The sequence below is a fragment of the Siphateles boraxobius genome, unplaced genomic scaffold, assembly GCF_051911475.1.
Source record: "Siphateles boraxobius isolate OS27281-9 unplaced genomic scaffold, OSU_SipBor_1 87, whole genome shotgun sequence".
Taxonomy (NCBI): domain Eukaryota; kingdom Metazoa; phylum Chordata; class Actinopteri; order Cypriniformes; family Leuciscidae; genus Siphateles; species Siphateles boraxobius.
In genome coordinates this window covers 1266018-1286585 of record NW_027509216.1, presented here as the reverse complement: position 1 = coordinate 1286585, position 20568 = coordinate 1266018, and the positions used below count along the sequence as shown (strand labels likewise).

Here is a 20568-nt window from a genome sequence, read left to right as displayed (position 1 = left end):
TCTGCTGGAGAAACAAGCCGAGCTGCGGGATCGGCGATCAGCGCTTGAAACGTCATGCGCCGATGCTCATAAGTCAGTGGTTAGTAACTTTTTGACTCCGACTTCGTCTACTCCGTGCGTTTCTCTGCCCAGGAGGACGCGATCATCTCTGGCATCATTCACTCCGGCACCGACACAACACCATGGACCCTGGGTGATCCCACAGCGAAAGACACGAGCCAGGACCAGAGCAAGAACCTCACCGCCCCTCCCGGTCTTCGAGATCTCCACCCGGAACTGCTTCTCCCCCCTTCGCGAGTCGGAACGCGACGACGCCGTGATCATCGGCAGTTCCATGGTCCGTCATGTCCGCGCTACCTCAGGTAAGGGTACGGTGCGCACTCACTGCTTTCCTGGTGCTCGTGTTCTTGATGTCGCCGCACAGGTTCCCGAGATCCTGAACGGTGACGAACGCGTCGGAGCTGTAGTGCTGCACACGGGAGTAAATGACATCAGGCTGCGGCAGACGGAGGTTCTGAAGAAGGACTACAAGAGCCTGATCGAGACGGTACGCAGCACAGCGCCTGAGGCAACGATCATCGTGTCTGGACCGCTTCCCACGTACCGACAAGGACAGGAAAGGTTCAGTAGATTATTTGCACTAAATGAATGGTTAATGTCATGGTGTAATGAACAGAAACTGCTCTTTGTAAATAATTGGAATCTGTTCTGGGAGCGACCTAGGCTCTACCGTGCTGATGGCCTGCACCCCAGCAGAATCGGAGCGGCTGTTCTGTCGGACAACATCTCCAAGACGTTATACACCATATGACTAGAAAATCTAAATCACAGTCTTTGCTGTGCCAAATTAATTGATATAATTAGTGTAGAAAATTATATAGAAACTGTGTCTATTCCTCGTTTAGTGAGGCCATATAATAAATCTACTGTAGGATCTAGTAAAAATGTTATTGTAATTAAACCTGAAAATCTAAATATCAGTGAACAAAAACAATTTCTAAAACTAGGTCTTCTAAACATTAGATCGCTCACACCCAAGGCGGTTATTGTAAATGAAATGGTCACAGATAATAGTTTCGATGTACTTTGCCTTACTGAAACCTGGCTTAAACCAAATGAGTATTTCGGTCTAAATGAGTCTACTCCACCAGGATACTGTTATAAGCATGAGCCCCGTCTGATCGGTCGTGGCGGCGGTGTTGCAACAATCTATAGAGATATTCTTAATGTTACTCAGGAAACCGGTCACAGGTTTAATTCGTTTGAAGTACTTGTACTAAATATTACGCTCTTAGATGTAAGAAAGAAATCCCTATTATCTCTAGCCTTGGCTACTGTATATAGACCTCCAGGGCCCTATGCTGATTTCCTAAAAAGAGTTTGCAGAGTTTCTCTCAGATACCGATAAAGCAATAATTGTTGGAGATTTTAACATACACGTAGATAACACAAATGATGCGTTAGGGACTGCATTTACAGATTTATTAAACTCTTTTGGGGTCAAGCAAAACGTCAGTGCTCCCACTCATCGTCTAAATCATACACTAGACTTAATTATATCATATGGAACCAATCCAACTGATATAGATATTATACCGCAAAGTGACGATCTCACTGATCATCACATGGTAAGTTGTATAATACGTACTGCTGAAATTTGTCATGTTGCGCCACGTTATAGACCAGGCAGACCAATCGTTCCAACCACTATAGATAGATTCTCAAATAGCTTACCTGATCTATCTCAGCTGCTCAGTGAACGCAATCAAACAGATGAACTAGAGGAAATGACTAGCAGTTTGAGCACCATTTTCTCTAGTACATCAGATATTGTTGCACCAATTAGATCAAAAAAGGTTAGAGAGAAAACCAAAGCACCTTGGTACAACAGTGCTACGCATGTTATCAAGAGAGAAACTCGTAACTTAGAGCGTAAATGGAAACAAACTAATTTAGAGGTCTTTAGAATCGCGTGGAAAGACAGTATGTCACTGTAGCAATGTTCAGGGAAGAAGGAGGCGGGAACCGGCGAACAATCAAAATAAAATTTATTTAAAATAAAACAAACAAACTAAAATACCGCCAGCAGCCCCTCGCGGACGACTGCTGGCTTACCCAAAATAAAACATAACGGCCAGCAGCCCCTCGCGGACGACTGCTGGCTCAAATAAAACACAAATACAAAAACCAGAACAACTAAAATCAGGCCTGTTCCTCTCTCGATCATTAATGTCGTCGCTCCCCCTTTATGCTTCCGCTCCTCCGTGAGAGATGCGAGACCGGTGTGCTATACAGGTGTTGCTCATTAGCAATCGCACCACCGGCCTCGCGCCGTTCTCTCACGTCCCTCGGCCGTCCTGTTCGCCACATACCCCCATCGCCCCTCACAGGCCGGGGGGCACCCACGAGCCTGTGCCTACTCCCCCCCCCGGCGGCGGCGATCCCTGGGGGGTATGGACCGACAAGCCGAGGGAAACGGAGACGGAAGCATGAGGAGCGACAGATCGAGAGAGGGGAGAGAGAAAAAAACAAAAAAAACAAAAAAAAAAACATGGTCCGGTTCCCACAACGCGCTGCCATCATGGTCCTCCACCAGCTGGGCGATCTCCTCCGCGGTGCCTGGCGGTGACGCTGGGTAGCCCTCGGTGGACGGCTCGACACTCCTCCGCCGCCCAGTGGACGGCGACGGCTCCTTGGGATCTAGGGCAGACGGCAGGAGTCCCCCGCTCCCTGCTCCTCCCCTTTGCTGGTGGATGGCAGCAGGCTCCGGCCCACGGCGAGCGGCGGCGACTCCCCCGCTCCCTCCCGGACGGCAGCCGCCCCTCCAACTCCCAGGCGGCCGGCAGCGAGCTCGGCCGTCCCCCCGGCATCTCACTCCAGCGCACCGCCTCGAGCGTCCATGGCCGCGAGTCCCCCGCTCCCTGCTCCTCCCCTGCCCGGCGGATGGCAGCAGGCTCCGGCCCACGGCGAGCGGCGGCGACTCGCGCACCCGCTCGATGGCACCGCGGATTCCCCACAGCGGCAAGGACTCTCTGACAGCGCGTTCCTCCCTCTTCCCGGGTTTCGGCACCAGTGTAGCAATGTTCAGGGAAGAAGGAGGCGGGAACCGGCGAACAATCAAAATAAACTTTATTTAAAATAAAACAAACAAACTAAAATACCGCCAGCAGCCCCTCGCGGACGACTGCTGGCTTACCCAAAATAAAACATAACGGCCAGCAGCCCCTCGCGGACGACTGCTGGCTAAAATAAAACACAAATACAAAAACCAGAACAACTAAAATCAGGCCTGTTCCTCTCTCGATCATCAATCGTCGCTCCCCCTTTATGCCTCCGCTCCTCCGTGAGAGATGCGAGACCGGTGTGCTATACAAGTGTTGCTCATTAGCAATCGCACCACCGGCCTCGCGCCGTTCTCTCACGTCCCTCGGCCGTCCTGTTCGCCACAGTCACGTTATAAAAAGGCTCTAAAAGCAGCCAGGGCTGAGCATCTCCACAAACTAATAGAAAATAACCAAAATAATCCAAGGTTTTTATTTAACACCGTGGCTAGACTAACAAATATACAGACATCACCAGAGCAAAATATTCCGTTACAGTATAGTAGTAATGATTTTATGAACTACTTTAATGAGAAAATAGAAAGCATCCGTAACACAATTGTAAATGTACACTCTTTTATGGTGTCTTATGATTCAGCCTCAATTATCGCCGCTCTGGAACAACTACACCGCTTTACAACTATAGGACAGGAAGAGCTAAATAAACTTATCATTGCATCGAAACCAACAACATGTTTATTAGATCCAATACCCACTAAACTACTGAAAGAAGTGTTACCTGTAGTGGAAGAGCCTCTTCTTAATATTATTAACTCGTCTTTATCTTTAGGTCATGTTCCAAGAATATTCAAGCTGGCAGTAATACAACCTCTCATTAAGAAACCGCAATTAGACCCAAATAACTTAGCAAATTACAGACCCATTTCAAATCTTCCATTTATGTCTAAAATACTAGAAAAAATTGTGTCCGCATAATTGTGCTCTTTCTTGCAAGAAAATGAGATATATGAAAAATTCCAGTCAGGATTCAGACCGCATCATAGCACAGAAACTGCGCTAGTTAAAATTACAAATGATTTACTTTTAGCTTCTGACCAAGGCTGTATCTCAATACTAGTTCTACTCGATCTAAGCGCTGCGTTCGACACTATCGATCATAAAATACTCCTGGATCGACTACAAAACTACACTGGTGTTCAGGGACAGGCATTAAGCTGGTTTAGATCGTACTTATCAGACCGTTATCATTTTGTCTGTTTAAATGGGGAAAAATCACAGATAACGTCAGTAGACTATGGAGTGCCGCAAGGATCGGTGTTAGGCCCTCTGCTATTCTCAATATATATGCTCCCACTTGGTAATATTATAAGAAAACATGGAATTAATTTCCATTGTTATGCTGATGACACTCAATTATATATTTCATCACGGCCAGATGAAAACACTAACTTATCAAATTTGACAGAGTGTCTCAAAGATATAAAATGCTGGATGACGCGTAATTTCCTGCTACTAAATTCAGATAAAACGGAGGTATCACTTATTGGTCCAAAAAACTACCCACAAACTCACTTACAATACAACTTTAATATAGAAGGATGTCCTGTTACTTTATCCACTACAGTAAAAGACCTGGGTGTTATACTAGACCGCAACTTGTCTTTTGAAAATCATATTTCATATGTTACAAGAACAGCCTTTTTCCACCTTAGAAACATTACAAAGCTACGTAACATGCTATCTGTTTCTGATGCAGAAAAGTTAGTTCATGCATTCATGACCTCGAGACTAGATTATTGTAATGCTATATTAGCTGGCTGTCCTGCATCCTCAATAAACAAGCTACAGTTAGTGCAAAATGCAGCTGCTAGAGTTCTTACTAGATCAAGAAAATATGATCATATAACACCTATTTTATCATCTCTACACTGGTTACCTATCAAATTCGGTATCAATTACAAAGTACTATTACTGACCTATAAAGCCCTAAATCGTTTAGCTCCTGTGTATTTAATGGACCTTCTATCGCCCTACAATCCATCGCGTTCTTTAAGATCACTAAATTCGAGGCTTCTGGTCATTCCTAGGATATCTAAGTCCACTAAAGGAGGTAGGGCGTTCTCACATTTAGCTCCAAAACTCTGGAATAGCCTTCCTGATATTGTTCGAGGCTCTGACTCGCTGTCCCAGTTTAAAACTAGATTAAAGACGCATCTCTTTAGCCAAACATTTACATAATGCTTACCTTTTATACCACTGCTGAATCAGATCAACGATCAATATACACGTTCCTGTGTATATTGCGTGAATGACGGGTGGTTGGGTAGATATTGTGTTTTGCGGTAGGTGGTATGCCATACGGAACCGTTGCCACTGAACCTGCTTTAACGACGACAGTGGGGCTCGACAGCCTTAGTCAAACGGGTCGGCGCGTATGGTTGGGCTGCGGAGAGATTGTGAGATTGTGGTTGGGTCTCAGCAGCAGGAGGGATGTAGAGGACAGTAAGCAGGGCTGAGTTGAGTGGGGGACGGAGGGGGGTGACTGTGGGACGCAAGAATCACTGTCTTCATGTTTTTTATCATTTACGCCCGTGTTATGGAAATCATTATGAACAGCAGCTACGCTAATTATTTTCCCTTTTTGCTTTTCTGCTGTTATCTCGGGACGCGAGTCCCGAGAAAAACGGCGTTCGTCAGCTCCAGTTTGTATCCAGCCTTTCACGGAGACTTCAGATACCCCAACACCTGCGATGAGATGACTGAACGCCTGTGAAGAGACGATTCAACGCCGGCGATATGGACCCTCTATGGTGGACGGCACTGATCCTCAACAACTCGTCTCAACACCGGCGTGATTACTTGGACTTCCAAAAGATGGAAATGGATAAATATTCTAAATGTTCCGATCCAATCTGCCTTGTAATGCTGCCCGAATCATAAATCATGCACTGTTCCTTCGTTGGCCAGAGGAGAACTGGCCCTCCGACTGAGTCTGGTTTCTCCCAAGGTTTTTTTCTCCATTCTGTCACCTGATGGAGTTTTGGTTCCTTGCCACTGTTGCCTTGGCTTTTGGCTTGCTTAGTTGGGGACATTTAATATTCAATAATATTATTGATCTGCCTTACTTAAGGTGGACGTTGACTCAATTTCTTTTAGAAACAAACTCTTTTATATTATTTTCATGTTATCACTGTGAAGCTGCTTTGATACAATCTGTATTGTAAAAAGCGCTATATAAATAAAGGTGACTTGACTTGACTTGACTATACCGCACATAGATTTTCAATGGAGGGACAGAAAACTCTCGGACTGAATCTAAAATATCTTAAACTGTGTTCCGAAGATGAACGGAGGTCTTACGGGCTTGGTGCGACATGAGGGTGAGTCATTAATGACATCATTTTCATTTTTGGTCTTCCTTTAAGGTGTAACCAGAGATGGGCACAAAAACACCAAAAATTATTTAATTACAAATACTTATCAAATGTATTTAAATAAAATACTGCTTTGAAAAATGTATTTAATTAAAATACAAGTAATTTGTAATTTGAAAGCAATCATTTGAAGGTAACAGTGGATTTAGATGAGAGAGAGAGAGAGAGAGAGAGAGAGAGAGAGAGAGAGAGAGAGAGAGAGCACTTTTTCCTCCTTAAACAACTTATAAAACAACAACAATTCACAAACCCCCTTACTCTACTATGCTTCCAGTACAGTGGCGGCTCCTGCAAAATCTCTCAGGGGGGGCAAATGTTTCAGATCAACTTTATCACATGCTGACTTTTTAATATATTTAACTTTAGGCTTTGAGATGTGCAGGAATCAACTTAAAACAGGTTTTCTTTCGTTTCCTGAAAAGTAACCCCAGATAGCACACGTACATCGAGGAGACGTCTGTGAAAGATCGTAGCATCTGTTAAACATCGCATTCGAACGACCGTTTGTAATAGTTAATGAGCCGTCTTCCTTACCTCTATACGATGTCTATACGATGATTCTTCAACATCTGAAATTGCATGCTGTCAGATCGAGCAGATCAGCTGACGCGGCCGCGAGGGTCTTCCGCATTGTGCGACTCGCATCCAGTGTAAACACGAAAATACATATCTTTTTAGATAATTATATCAAATACAAAAATTGATTCCTCAATGTTTGTGGTTGATCAGCATACAATTTGACAAGCATTTAAACCATTGTTGCATTTTTCCCTTACCAGTACATGTATGTGAAAACAAAAACAGTAGTTTTACCTTTATTAAGAGATTTTGCATTGGTTAATGCAGTTTCACTGATCCATTTTGTCTTACATTAATATTTAAGAGGGTCACTTAACTTTTTTTTGCTTTCAGTACAGAATAAAATATTAGTATAAATGCGATGATTTGTGTGTGTGTGTGTGTGTGTGTGTTGTTGTTGTTACGTTAATTAACATTTTACCAAAATCCAAGCTCAAATGGAGTTTGACAAGGGTTTTTGACCAGTAAATGCATTTTCAATCCACTTAGATAGTTTATTTTATTAAAGATTCCACTAGGTGGCGACAAATAATATTGTTGACTGAATCGTTGACGTGTAGGATAAAGATTGTGTTGGTGTACGAATGGAATGTACAAATTTCAAAATACAATGCTAGGAGTAAAAAAGACTGCTAACATTCTTTCCTAAACTGATTGTAAAAACATAGTGAGATTTTCCAACACTCGAGTATTTAAATGGTCAGCAATAAATACCTCCTTAGACAGCCTCTGCTTGTCTTCTTCTCCCAAGGCCCTCTTAGATCTTGTTGTTCCTGTTGCTACTTGCTTCTGCTCCTGAAATGAGCTCTGGTCCCTGAACACCTGACTCTTGTCCTGATTACTACGACGGCTGAATGGTATTTCTTTTAATGACACGATAGAATTAACTGCGTTCGCCATGACGTTGTTCAAGTTCAACTGGCCTCAACTCGCGAGATGTCCCAACAGTCTCTCTCGCTCTCGCTCTCACTCTCGTTCTCTTTTTTATTTTTATTTTTTTAATCACATTTGATAAAGATATATAAGTAGTGTTTCATTTTATCTTGCTGTTCAAATTCAAAATTGTTTTCAAATATTATTTGTCACTTAATCTTAAAGATTTTTAATAGTGTATGTTTGTTCCCACCAATCGCTGCACAAGTTAAGGATACGTATGATGACGTAAGCACGTTAGTGCGAGCCCTCCCGGAACCCATTGAGAATGCATTGCAGTGCCTGCAGTTCGAATAAAAAAAACATCTTTGAATGTAAGTCCATGAGAACACTCTGGGCGATTCTCAGCCAGAGTGAAATCGCCCAAAAAGAGGCGGTACTCCACAGAACGTGACATGATGCTGATTGGACTATAGCCAGAGGTACAGTGACGGTGAGCGTCACTCTGGTTGAATGAGATTGTGAATGTGATTGAAAAAGTCCCTTGCACACTTTGGTTGTGCGTCGCCCAATCGCCCTAATGAAGAAACCGCCCCTGTTCCAGTACAGTTTAGCTGTTTTTTAGCACGACTAAGTTCTCCAACAGTTCAGCTATTAGTCCCCTTCTGTGAGGGCGGTAAACCATGCTTGCAAAGGCATTTAAAAATGCATGATTATTGATAAAATAATAATACATTATTAATTTAATATTTATATTTTATTATTTTTAATGCTGTTTGCAAATGTTCATTCCAAATCTATTGGAGGTCATTTGTCCTATATGCATAGCTGTTTAATGTTTGCATTAATCTAGGCTAGTCATCATCCTACCATGGTGAATAAAAGCTCTTGCTATTGCATTCATTTAAGATTAATTAATTACTGGAGGAGCAAAAATAAATATTGATAGTTAGTGTGGGTAAAACACTACCTGGCTTGGAGGACACAACTCAATACAAGGATTATCGTGCAGAAGACTGAGCTTTTAACCGGGATTATTGGCGAGACACGTGAGAGCGAACGGTCATAATGAAAGATCATTTACGCCTGACACTAGGTGGCGAATTCATTCAGTCTGTCTGTATATTTTGTGCAGTGGAAAGATGGCTTTACATTAATTTAAGACACAACCAACTGGGTTTCCATGAATATTCTCAAAGGCGGAAACTTTTACACAATTTTGAGTTTCTGGCAGTTCCCCGAACAGCAGTTCATCAACTGCTCAGATTTCAGCAACACACTCGAGCCGCATAGCCTACATGTAACATTAGGCCTACACGTTGTTTTAATATAGCCATCATTAATGATGTATCATATCCACCTGCAACCCACCTGCAATCAATCAGAATGTTATTTTTATTAGGCCTAACATTCAGTTAAAGCGGCACTATGCGTCAGTTAGTATCGGGTGATATCAGCTCTCGCGATAACGAATTGCTTTACGGCACTGCACACATACACGCATACACGCCCCCATCCAGGATCCGGCCAGCTATAAGAACAACTATCGTCATGGCTAAGCCGGCATATAAGAAGCAGAGAGCTAGAAAAGCATTGTCGGAGGAACAGAGAAAGAGGAAACGGAAGAATGACCGAGCGAAGAGTCAGACACAAGTAAACATCGGACCTGCGCTTACAGAATGGCGGAAAAAACGAAGAAAGCGCGGTCGGAAGAGTCTAAGAAAAGGAAACGAGAATCTGACAGCGCGAGGAACCGGACAAGAGTCCTACTCTATCAGGCTTTCACTGTTAAAGTTGATTCCTGCGATTATCATGAGAACAGTTGTCAATATCTCACATAATTATTAGGGCATAAATAAGCCTACACATTGTAAATAGTGTAAATGAGCGCAATTTATGCTAAATAATATGCTAAACTATTATGATAAATTGCAATAATCATGTCTAACAACATCATAACGGACATTGTTACGAAATAATTCGACGTACAGGATGTAACTTTATTGATGTCATCTTGCATTAAGGCTCAGGTAAGCCTAACGCGGTAGGCTACTTTATTATTATAAAGTGCAGAGGCCGTGAGTGAGTGCAGATACGCTCTGCGTGAGTGGTATTAGAGGTATTTACGTCAGTAACGTTAAATACAACTACTCTACAGCGACTCTAGGGGTCACTGTTTGACAATAACAGAAATCCTGCATAGTGCCACTTTAGCGTTAGCCCGCGGATTATCCACAGCGCCCGCCCATGGATATAACTGAACCCGCAATCACTAGACCAGGGGTGTCAAAGTCAAATGGACGGAGGGCCAAATAAAAAATTTAGCTACAAGCCGAGGGCCAGACTGTTCGAATGTTCATTGAAAAATTTTTAAATGACGCATATAGTCTAGTGAACCTAATTGAACCTACTGAAAACCTAACAAATATATTCCAATATGATCAGATAAATAAAGCAATATTTTCTTATGGCTCTCTCAGTAATCTTTAATTTTCAACAGACACAAAAGACAAATTTCCTTTATATAAAAATCCCCATAACATGAACATTAAATGAAAGAAACCGGTATTCAAGGCACCATCAGTAGCCTATATTTTCTATTTTAGCAAAAGTGGGCTAAATTTACTTCAAAGAAAAAAACAATAATAGCAATTTTCTATCATCCACTCAACTGAAATATTTTTAAAATATAATTGGATTGAAATACAATAAAATAAAGTGCAGAAATCTATTAATCAAAAACAAAAATTTGTTTAAGGAGAAGTAACATGCAGTGAAAACAAATATTAAACTTTAACTTTTAAACTTGAACTGAGTAAAAACTCTAAATATGTGATTGCACAGTAATGTTCACTTGTTTGAGGTTGAGGGTGATACTTGGTGGTGTCCCATCTTTTCCACAAGTTCATCAATGTTCGGGGTAAGGCTCTGAGCTGAGGAAATCCTCAGAATTGAGTGGAGGTGTTCAGCAGTAAGTCGACTTCTGTGTGATGTTTTGTTCAGGTTCATCAAAGAAAACAGTTGTTCACACAGGTATGTGCTGCCAAACATAGACAACGTTTGAGCAGCCTGGATGCGCAGCTGGGGCATTGTGTCGGGGAGGAAACGGGCGAACTCCGCAGCACCCACTGCCGCATATTTTGCCCTCAGTGCATCATTGCATTGGAGGTCAATCAACTCCATTTGGAGGTTTGGTGGTAAGCTTTCCACGTCAACAGCAAATGGGTTACCGAGCAGTTCCAACCTGCTTTTTTGTGCTTCAAAGTCAGCAAATCGGCGTCGAAAGTCAGCGGCAAGCATACCTATTTTATCAGCCAACTGTGCGCTCGGGAACGCACTGGTAGAGAGCTTCTCTTTCATGGTCTGGCAGCTGGGAAAGTAGCTCAAATTTTCTTTCCGCATCTGCGTCTCCCACAGAGTCAGTATGGTTTTAAATGCCTTCACTGTACTGTACATATCAGAGATGACACGATCCCGACCCTGCAGCTGCAAGTTCATTGCATTCAGATGACTCGTAATGTCACACAGAAAAGCCATTTCACACAGAAAAATTTCGTCTCGGAGTTGTGTTGTGTCTTTCCCTTTGCTGTCCAAGAACAGACAAATCTCCTCACGAAGCTCGAAACATCTTTGAAGCACCTTTCCCTGGCTTAGCCATCGCACCTCTGTGTGATAAGGCAAATCACCATGCTCCGTTTCTAACTCCGTCAGAAATGCCTTGAACTGGCGGTGATTCAAACCTTTGGCTCTGATAAAGTTAACTGTGCGCGTGATGATGCTCATTACATGCTCCATTTTCAAGGCTTTACCGCACAACGCTTCCTGGTGTATGGTACAATGATAAGCTGTCAGCTCACCTGTCGCGTTTTCCTCTTGCATCTTTTCCCGTATCTTCGCCACCAGTCCGCTCCTGTGTCCACACATCGCAGGTGCTCCGTCGGTTGTCAAACCCACGAGTTTTTCCCAAGGCAGCTCCATCTCATTTACACATCTTGACACCTCTTCATACAAATCATGCCCCGTAGTTGTGCCATGCATAGGACGTAAAGCCAAAAACTCCTCTGTCACGCTTAGGCTGGAGTCCACTCCGCGGATGAAAATTGACAACTGGGCAATGTCAGAAATGTCGGTGCTCTCGTCCACAGCCAAAGAATATGCAATGAAATCTTTTCCCTTTTTCACAAGCTGCTCTTTTAGATTGATGGACAACTGGTCTACTCTCTCGGCAATGGTGTTTCTGCTCAGACTCACATTTAAAAAGAGTTGCCTTTTTTCTGGGCAAACTTCGTCACAAACTTTAATCATGCAGTTTTTGATGAAATCCCCCTCTATAAATGGCCGGGCTGATTTAGCGATCTCTTCTGCCAAAATAAAACTGGCCTTGACAGCAGCCTGGCCTTGTGATTTGGCTTTTTTGAACAGAGCCTGTCGAGATTTGAGGCCTCGTTTTAATTCCTCTGCCTTTTGTAGCCTTTGTTCCATGTCCATATTCTTGTTTTTGTCCGCGTGTTTCATTTCATAATGTCGTCTCAGATTATACTCTTTCAGTACCGCCACACTTTCTCCACACAGAAGACACACAGGTTTTCCAGCTACCTCCGTGAACATATACTCCGACTCCCACCTTGTTTGAAACCCCCGGTTCTCAGTGTCCACCTTCCGTTTTGCCATTTTTGATGGGTATCTGAAAGTTAATTTTACTGTGATGCTGACGACTGCTGTGCCAATAAATATTGAAATGAAGCAGCCTACTGCTCGGTGCGTCACCGTTGCATTGTGGGAAATGTAGTATTGGTGCGTGTAAAAGATCTGCGGGCTGCCGGCTTGCTGCGGTCTGCGGGCCGGTTCTAATAATAAATCAAGATCATCCCAGGGGCCGTAAAAAACCTTCTCGCGGGCCGGATGTGGCCCGCGGGCCTTGACTCTGACATAATGTGCACTAGACCGTGCACGTCACTCTTTAGCTAGTAAGTCAATTCACAAGTTCTAGCTATTTACGCTAATCTTCTGTAGTAATCTTCCTATAATGACATTCAGTGAATAATATCTGATAGTATATTTTACTAGATACTTTACCTTAAAGCAGTTTGAATGAGCACAAAAACAGCTTCTTTATTCTGATCTTGGTCGCGCGATGGAATAGATACAACAAGAACATGTAACGTGATTTACTTGCATCTTGCCCAAAAATTGTGATAGGCTTTTTGGTAGTCCTATTAACCCTGGTGATTAAAGTTATTGTATACGAAAATAAAATGACAAAAGTATTTGAAATACAAAATACAGTCTCTCAAATTATTTAAATACAAATTACATTTGATTTTTTTTTTTGTTAAGGAAAATACAAATTACAAAATACTCAAAGTAATTAAATACGTATTTAATTAAAATAAAGTAATTAAAATATTGCATATCTGTACTTGTGTCGCACCTATCTCTGCATTGCACCGGGTGTATGATAGGGCCCTGCATGTTTCAGGAAGTAGTTCTTCTGAGTAACAAACTCAACATGTTAGTGTTTTTGTTCTAGTGCACCGCAGCTCAGACCAACAACTCTAATCTCATCTCATTTGACTCTGGCCCAGAAAATCATTCATTTAAGGATTCAAATACTTTATCCATCCTGAATTGTGAATGTTTACATGACATAAAATAAAGACATGAAAATCTTAATTCTGTCAAAATAATTTTTGTTTTGTATTTTAAGCAAAAAACAACAGCAATTTATTTCAGTTTAAAACATTCAAAGAAATCCACAAGAGAAAAAAGAGAAATGAGGGGGAAAAAACAAATGCAATATTTGGAGACATCATTCCAGAATAAAAAAAAGGCAATTCCAGAATAGATATTAGGAAGGCTTATTCTTACAGAATACACATTAAATATTAATTTCAACTTAAATCGGTCATTATTATACAGTATAATCACACAGAGGCTGTGATAAATGAATCCTCTTGGTGGTGATGTTTATTAATATGTCTAGACAAGGTCAAACAGTGTTGCCACTGGCAGACTGAGATTCACATGCTTTACATTACAATGTAAATGTGTACAAATAATCAGTCTAGGTAAACTAACAGTGTTTTAAATACTGGAGAAGCTCGCTCTTGCCACTTTATTATGCTACAATTCTTTATTTTTTTGCTCTTTCGAAAGTGTGAAATCTTATGACGCACCACCTGTAATGCATCACATTCAAATATACATTCCAGAAACAAGAGTGACTTAATCACCACATGACGAATAACTGAAACTGTCAACAAATACAAGCAACAACAGCAAATAAAAGCAGCAAACAGTACAACAAACAGTAGGCTACTATTAATTTTCATAATTCATTCATGACAAGATGCCTTGATGTGTGGAACTATCGGAATATTATCAATATCCAGTTCCCAGTTTGCTCAAAAATGCTCACATTCAAAAGAAACGCAGGTTTGCTGTATTCAGGATATTAGCATATTACTAGGCTACTTTTACCATTTATTTCGTTGGAATGCACTTGAATGCTAAAGTGAAAGCATCAAATATGCTTATATTTAATTTAAGATGTTTTGTAAAGTTGGGAACACACTGAAACATGTTCTTATGTTTGTTCACACCGCAGGTATTCCAAAGACTCCTTCCTGGGGAAAAATAAGAAAATACTTGCCAATTAAGAGAATATAAATGTGTTATGTTTGTAAATGTATTTCATATATCACCCTGCAAAACCACAGATGTGATTTTAAATATGTTAATATTGTTATTTGAGTCCTGTGATATATTAATTTCATTAATTTCTTGCTCCTTCTGAGAAACACTTAGGCAGTGGTCAGGATATTATGATTTTGTAAACACCCAATCAACCCTTTTTGTTAGCTGTGAGTGATGCATGTTTATTACAGCATCCACTCTCCTGAGCTCGGTGTATTGAATAATGGCACCAAATGGAGGCTGAAGTGTACAGTCAGTGATGTCATCAGACGGTAACACGCATCCTGGCATCTCCATACAGAAGATACTGAGCATTAAAAGGGTGAAGAAACTGTACTGGTGGTCTGTCAGTCTAGAGAATCTCTAGAGATGGTTTACAGAAGTTAGAAAGCAATTCGGTGTTGTGAGATCTCTTTTCTTCAATGAAGAATTCACATCTCATTTGACTACAAGCTAGCTTTTGGGGATCATTATTTGTCTTAATTGGTCATATGAACACTTTGCATGAGACTTTTTTCAGAAAATATATCTTGAAATCAGTATTTTTTTCATGAATTGTTTTTTTTCTCCCTTGCTTTTATTTTTAAGTTTTAGTGTAGAAATGTTCTGCATTATTTTATTTTTTTTGGTTGTATATGATCAAAATGCCTTTATTATGGTCTCGAAGGCAGTGGCGGAACTAGAGTTTTATACATGGGGTGGCCACTGGTACTTTCGGGTACATACACACACACACACACACACACACACACACACACACACACACACACACACACACACACACACACACACACACACACACACACACACACACACACACACACACACACACACACAGTGGAAAAGCTTGTGGAAGGAATTGGGTCACTCTGTTTGTGTCTATAAGTGTTGAACATCCAAAATATTTGCAGAAAACAAAGCTGAAGCACCAAGGAGATAAGATACCGCATGTGTCTGTTATGAACTGCTGCATTTATTTACAAAAAAACTCACATTTACAAAAAAATATATATATTTTTTATTGTATCTTTTATTAAATATAGCAGGCATCAAGCAGACATGTCCTTGAAAAAGTTAAACAATTTTATTGCCCATCAATATAAAATCTTATCCTGGGAAGATTAAATACAACATATTTCTTTCTTTATAATAATTTATAATAATTCTAATTCTAATTATTTCATTTATAATTATTTTTTTTGTGTTCATTTTTGGGTGAACTATCCTTTTAATCTGGCAAAATCATCTCAATTTAAATTCCTGAATTGGGTATGTGATTGACTGCCTGTGTCTGGTAGATGCTCTGACCTGTTGCCGGTTCTGAAGTCTGACCACACTGACTCTGACTAGCCAGTGGTGATGCAAGGGCTGGGGGGTCTGTTTGCACCTGATCTGCCTGTTAGTCCAGTCATTTTAAGCCAAAATGGGGGTCAACCTCAATATGTCCTGAGTAAGGAAAAAAAGTCCCAAAGAATCCCATTAGGGAAAGTTTAGAAAAAAACACAAATATAGCCTATTCATACGCCTATTCATTCTTTTTCTTACGAGAATAGGGTAAACAGTTTAACCTTTAAGATATCACCATGAAAATTACTGAGTCGATTACTTACATCAAGACAAACAAAAAATGTATTCCAAGTTTTTTAAAATTGTTTGTTAAGATGGACAAACGGTGCATAATCTAATTACGTATGTGCTAATTTGCATAAATACCACAACAGATCTAAACATTGGGTCTAGCCAGGTGAAAATGTCTTGTTGAATCTTGTTGACACATAACAGTAAAAGACTTAATGTTAAGGTCTGAATGGAACCCATTTAGGCTACCCATGAGCATTAATACATAAAGGCAGGAAGAAGTACTTTAGAAACCAGCCTTTTTTAATTATTAAGAGATGGGGTTTGGGGCTGGGTCTGTGCGACTGTTTCTGGGGGACGAGTCTAAATGAAGAACAGGAGACACGGGTAAGGAGAATGCAGAAGACAAAAGGTAAGTAAAATAAAAAGTGAATTCCCAGAAACAGATTTCGAAACTTTCCCCTAATGGGATTCTTAGGGACTTTGTTTCCTTACTCAGGACATAATGAGGATACCAAATTATTTGAGTTTGCTTCTGTTGCAATTTGTTCAATCTTTTTTTCATAAAATGACTGGACTATGTTTGTGCTTATTTTAAAATAACTCTGATATCTCTCCCTTTCTTTTCATGTTTAATTGACCCTGTTCAAAAATATGACAAATTTAAAATATGATTCCAATTATATTCACATTCTAATCATCATCCGATTACCAACATTTAACTCTTTCTCGCCAGTATAAAAAAAAAATGTGGTTTTGGTAATTTTCACAATTTCATGGCACCCCAGAATATTTTGTTGTATGAATATCTGAACATACCAAAAGAAAGAACAAACCCTGTGCTTTTAAAACAAAAACAAAAAAATAATGTTATTCTAGCTTCGTGCATCTTTCTTTTTAATCAACACTTGAATGTTGGCAAGTTTCATTAAAAGCAACATGAGCAAAAAGCTGAGAAAATCGCATTTTTATCAAAGACTACATCTAGATAAGATTCATAATGATGATCAAAACACAGTAGATCGAGTCCATCAACAACCTACACCCATAAAGCTTCATAGTCCTATAGTGATCGCATTATGATATCGCTTGTTTTCTTCTTTCATTAGCTAGAACATTTGTATTCTGTAACGTACACACGGCAAGGTACTGTATATGCGTGTATTAGGCCTAATGTAGGCTATTGGGAGCAAACCACCCTGATGCTAAACATTAAAAGCTTACTTCAAATATGATGTTTTCTTATTCGGTGAAGTTCCGTATCTTGCAACCATCTCTCGTCCTCTGCTCGTCCGTTTGAAAACTGCGCGCGCAGCGCTGCCGGCGAATGTAATAAAAAAAAAAAATCAGCATCAGCAACTGCCAGTAGCAGATAAAAATTTGGGGTGGCACCCGGGGTGGCCAATCGCATGTCAGGGGTGTCAAGTGCCACCCCGGACCCCCCTCTGGCTCCGCCACTGCTCGAAGGGACTGGATTTTGGAATCCACTGCTGCTTCAATGTATATCTAATGAGTGATTATAATCAAGGTATTGATCAATATTGTTCCTTCTAAATAACTTCTCTAAGCTTATGAGAAGTTACCATTGATTACTGAAATGTGACCCTGGATCACAAAACCAGTCACAAGTCGCCAACAGCCAATGCAATAGCCAACAATACATTGTATGGGTCAAAATTACTCGATTTTTTAATTTTATGCCAAAAATCATTAGGATTTTAAGTAAAAATCATGTTCCATGAAGATATTTTGTAAATTTCCTGCTGTAAATATATAAAACATTTATTTTATGTGAGTGAATGCAACACAATCGCTTACATAAATGGACAACTTTAAAGGCGATTTCTCAATGTTTCAATTCTTTTGCAGATTCCAGATATTCAAATAGTATCTCGGCCAAATCTTGTCCTATCCTAACAAACCATACATCAATGGAAAGCATAATCATCCGGCTTTCATGTTGCATTAATCTCAATTTTGTGAGATTTTTTTACGAAAAATTGAAAAATTGACCCATGTGACTGGTTTTGTGGTCCAGTGTCACAAATGTTCTTTTCATGTATTCTCTAATGTCTGTATTTGATATCTGAGACGTGACTGATATCTGATGCCAGGAATACAGTAACAGTGCTTGCACATTCAGCCCAGCTTCCAGAAATGAAATATGGACTCGTTTTGTCTTCAGAATGTGTTAAAACATATATCTGTTCTTCTAGCTCACCATGACAACTATAGGTCATTGGAACCAATTTAAGTGACCATTTCTAAGCATGTACTTTACGGTTCTATATTAAAGTGTCCTATCATTGAGAGAAAGAACATGTTATGTTGATGTTTTGGGAAGATTCTCCTGTTTATAGTTAGAGCCCAACCAAATCCAACCTTGAAGAAGCTGTGTCTGAGTGTGTGTGTTAGAATTGGTTACAAGTTAAGGAACAAGTGGCATTATTGTAGATTGACTTGTTTTATTGGACATGTTGGCACCTAGACCTAGGTCTTGTGACCTTGGAGGGCCACTGGTACCTAACCATGGAGATGTGCTACTGCATATCAGTCCATGTGTGAACATGTACTATGTTTATCTGTTTCTTGGCCAATCAGAATCATTAAACCTGAAGCATTGACGTAGCTTAGACCTTGGTGTAGGGTATAATTCCTGTAACTGTGAGGGGGCGGCCTAGAGTCTTGAAGCGGACTTATGCCTGATGAAACATTCAGTAAAAAAAATCTTCAATTTATTATAATTCTGACTCTTGTCTTAAATTGACTGCTCTTCTAACTCGCGGTCTTAATAAATGATATCTGGTCCTTGGGCCTTTAACTGTAAATTTAATAACAGTCTTAAAGGGTAAATTCGGCGTTTTACAAGTAAAGCCCTGTTTTAAGATTGTTTCTGATAAAATTGAACGGTTAAGATTAAAATTTGGATAACATGCTGCTGTCCCGAGAATTTTAGGTTTTTGTGTTAGCACCCCCCCACCTATACAATGGTTTCATAGGGGCACTGGAACAATCATTCATATAAACGCATTAAACTTTAGTTTACAAAGACGTGAAACTCACTGAGTGGTCTGGGGTGTTCACTGATATGCTCACACAAACATCTCTGCAAAAGATGCTTTCCAACAGGTGTTTTACCGTTCGTTGTAAAACTGTGGACCTATTTTTCAAACGCCTCACAACCGGACATTCTTCCGTTGAGAGCTTGAATAATAGACACTCCAGCCCAGTTGGTGGCGATAATGCACCTTTGCCAATGTTTGGATAGCGTAGCCTACGATACCGCGACTGCATAACTACAGAAAGAATACAAACAACCCCATTTCAGTCTCTGGCGGCGGAGTAATACCGTTACCTCACAGAACATCCTAGACAAGTCAATGGAGTTGGACAAAAACTACGATAAAACCTGTTGGAAAGCATCTTTTGCAGCGATTGTTGTGTGAGCATATCAGTGAACACCCCAGACCACTCGGTGAGTTTCACGTCTTTGTAAACTAAAGTTTAATGCGTTTATATCATAGAAAGTATAAGAAGTGGACAGAGCCATCTCATTGGAACTCAGTTGAGACAGTTGAAGCCCATTTTTAGCGATTTTTGAGCACTTTCGTTCCTGACGCGCAGACTCAATCCGACTCAAACTAAACTTGATGACGTGAGCAACCTGTCTGACAGACGTAAATCTTCTAGTAGCTGTGTGTGAAAATTGCCAACGTTAATCACTTCATATGTATTCACTTACCACATACCGAATTATTTCCAATTCCCCAAAAACGTTGTTGAAATATTTTGTCCCGTTGCTTTTATCGACTCATTATCTATGGGCTTCTCCCTTGACGGGACGTCCCCCCGATTGCCTGCGAGCTTCTCCCCCTGTCTATACGGTAATGTCTCTATTGTGCGACATTAAGTTGCGTGGTTATGACGCAATCGTTAGCCTGTTTTTAACAAAAACGGCTTCTACTGGGCCATAACGTAAGATACAAAGTAATGGAGTTTTTTATACATTGTCGTGTTTATTTAGAAATAAATAATGGACAAATGAAGTCTTTGGACACCTCAGATGTAAAGTTATTTGCTGTCAAAGTGACGCCAAAATGAATGGGAGTCAACGGAATGCTAACAGCAGGTGAAGTTCTGCTACAATGGCGGCTCCCGCGAGGCTTCAACTTCCGGCTGATGGATTACCCCCTTGGTTTATATGAATGATTGTTCCAGTGCCCCTATGAAACCATTGTACAGGTGGGGGTGCTAACACAAAAACCTAAAATTCTCGGAACAGCAGCATTTGTCCAAATTTTAATCTTAACCGTTCGATTTCATCAGAAACGATCTTAAAACAGGGC

General features: G+C 40.7%; 1 pseudogene; it reads right to left on the bottom strand.

Annotated features, from left to right (window-relative positions):
* Positions 1–10798: 10798 nt before the first annotated feature.
* Positions 10799–12667, bottom strand: LOC143731501 (general transcription factor II-I repeat domain-containing protein 2 pseudogene; annotated as a pseudogene).
* Positions 12668–20568: the final 7901 nt, after the last annotated feature.